The sequence below is a fragment of the Hipposideros armiger genome, unplaced genomic scaffold (assembly GCF_001890085.2).
Source record: "Hipposideros armiger isolate ML-2016 unplaced genomic scaffold, ASM189008v1 scaffold_574, whole genome shotgun sequence".
In the NCBI taxonomy this organism is placed as follows: Eukaryota; Metazoa; Chordata; class Mammalia; order Chiroptera; family Hipposideridae; genus Hipposideros; species Hipposideros armiger.
This window is the reverse complement of record NW_017731924.1, coordinates 394088-396361: the sequence shown is the minus strand read 5'-3', so window position 1 is coordinate 396361 and position 2274 is coordinate 394088. Positions and strand designations below refer to the sequence as shown.

Here is a 2274-nt window from a genome sequence, read left to right as displayed (position 1 = left end):
TTTCCTCACTTGGGAAAAAAAAATCAGGCAATAATAGCTCCTGTGTCCTGGTATGGCTAAGTAAACTGTTGGTATGGTGATTATCTAGTGGTTTGGAAATCTGTGTCTCTACCTATGTTAGTCAGAATTGGCTACTTGATGCTATGTAAACATAAACTCTAAAATCCAGTGACACCAATAAGAACTTATTTTATTTTTTTGCTCCATCACAGGTTGCTGCGGGTCAGGCAGTTACCCACAGTTAGCAGTTTCAGAGCCAACTTGGATCGAAACTACAGCTCATAAGCATGGCAGCCCACGCACCTTTTCTATGTCTCCAATTCATTCCAACATTTAAAAAATAGTAATAGCTCACACGTACATAGCCCTTCTCTGCAGGAGGCACGGTCCTAAGTGTTAATCCATTTAAATCCATACATAGGTTTTTACTCCATTTCATCTTCACCACAAACCTACGAGATATTTTATTATCGTTCCTGGTTGACACAGGGGAGCTTGAGATACAGTTAGGTCAAGTTGTAGCATAAAGAGCACACCGTAAGAGAGTAGCAACGCCAGGTGTCAAGCCCCTGCAAGCTGCCCCCACCTATGTGCTTCCATGAGCAGGACGTGAAGTCTCTCTCTGGGGGATCCGGCTCCTCTCAGTTGTCCTGAAACCATGGGGGTTACTCAGTCCCAAGGGGAGGCCCATCACCTGGAGCACGCTTCTGTCTGAGAAGTCTGATAAGCGTTTCATGACAGTTGCTTCTTGTTGCCACAGGATGTCGCCATTGAAAGCCATCCTTCTGCAAAGATGCAGGAACATGGTGGCCCACTTTGCTGATTCTTTGTCCATCCTGAACAGACTCTGTCCCTGTGGCCCTGACAGGGAGGGCACCCTCGCTGCCCCAGAACTAAACTGAGCTGGGAATATCCCATGCTGAGCTGGGCTGCCCAGGGCTCAGCTCTTTTAGGTGGGGTGTCCCCTTCCAGCTGCTCCATAACCCTGGCTCGGTCAGGCTCTGCACCTGCGTCAGAGCCAGTGTCCGCCTGTCCTAGCTGCTCACCTCAAAACATAAAGGTAAGATCCCACCCATTTCTCTAGACCCCCGTCGCTCACTGCCTCTCTGGTGGGGGCCCTGTGACAGTCAATTGGCCAAAGCTGTTTACATGTGGAGTTGGCAGACGCTGGTATTTAATTAGACAAGTGGGAGAAGACAGTGGGAGAGAGGATGAGGCAGAGCGACCCAAAGCCTCAGATGATGTTTAGGTTTCTGACTCGTGGGATTCTATGGATGGTGGGTCATTTTCTGGGAGGGGAGATAACAGTGGAGGGTTATGTCTGCCTTCAGTAGTGGCACCCTGGGAAGTGGCAGGGGCTTTGCCTTCCAGACCTGCTGCAGCCCCCCTCACCCTGCGGGGCTGAGAATGCACCAGTTTGGAGGAGGGCATTGCAAGGAGCCCATCCACCAGGAGGGCACAGGGTGAGTGAATCTGGGCCCAGAGGGCATCGCTCCAGCCGGACAATTGATGGGTGTCACGTGGCCATCATGGACTGGTGATTGTCAAGGTGGGGAAGACCCCTGGGTCCTGACACATAAACCATGTCCTCTCCTGGAAGGAATACCCGCCCCCACCCTCCACCTGCCCCCTGTCTTCTTCTTATCCCTTCTTTCAGGTGTCTTTCCCTGACCACTTCCCCCGCCCCCGCCCCCACCCCAATTAGGTCAGCTGCTCGTCACACCCAGTGCAGTTACTTGGTTCTAATCAGCGTCTCTTCTTGGGCTGCGAGCTAGTGCAGCCCAGTCCACTGCATGGAGCACGAGTCCCCAAGTCTCCCTCTCTGAGGCTGTTTTCTCATTGCAGCAGGAGTGCTGGTGACACAGTGAGGGCAGAAGCGGGGACTCTCCACGTGCCTGGTGAAGAACGCTCACTAGGTGGGGGTTGCTCTCACCCTCCCCGATCTTCTCTCCTCTGTGGACCGAATCTTACACCGCTCTGAACCCCCAAAGTCCAGAATGGAGCAGGTGACCGGCAGATGATGGGACCGTCGGTTGACTGGGCACGGCCGACTGTATTGGAGGTGTGGACAGCTTAGGGCTTTACCTCTTTCTCAGACACCTGCTGGGGCGCCTCTGGGCAGGAGGGGGAGGGTGATCGCCCCTCCCGGGGGTCTGGCGAGGACCCCTTTCTTTCCCCTGCGCCCCCACCTTCCCATTCCGGAGGGCCGCTCCCGACCCCAAGGCCGAGTCTGAGCATGCTCGCGGGCTGGCGGGCTGGCGGGGCCGGGGGGTG

General features: G+C 54.4%; 1 protein-coding gene across 1 annotated transcript in view; it reads left to right on the top strand.

Annotated features, from left to right (window-relative positions):
- The first annotated feature begins 1718 nt into the window (after positions 1 to 1718).
- Positions 1719 to 2274, top strand: part of FAM135B (family with sequence similarity 135 member B) — a 216657-nt gene continuing 216101 nt past the window's right edge. The window contains exon 1 of the mRNA XM_019624056.1: positions 1719 to 2062. The gene's annotated coding sequence lies outside the window, so the exon portion shown is untranslated. The remainder of the gene's footprint in view (positions 2063 to 2274) is intronic.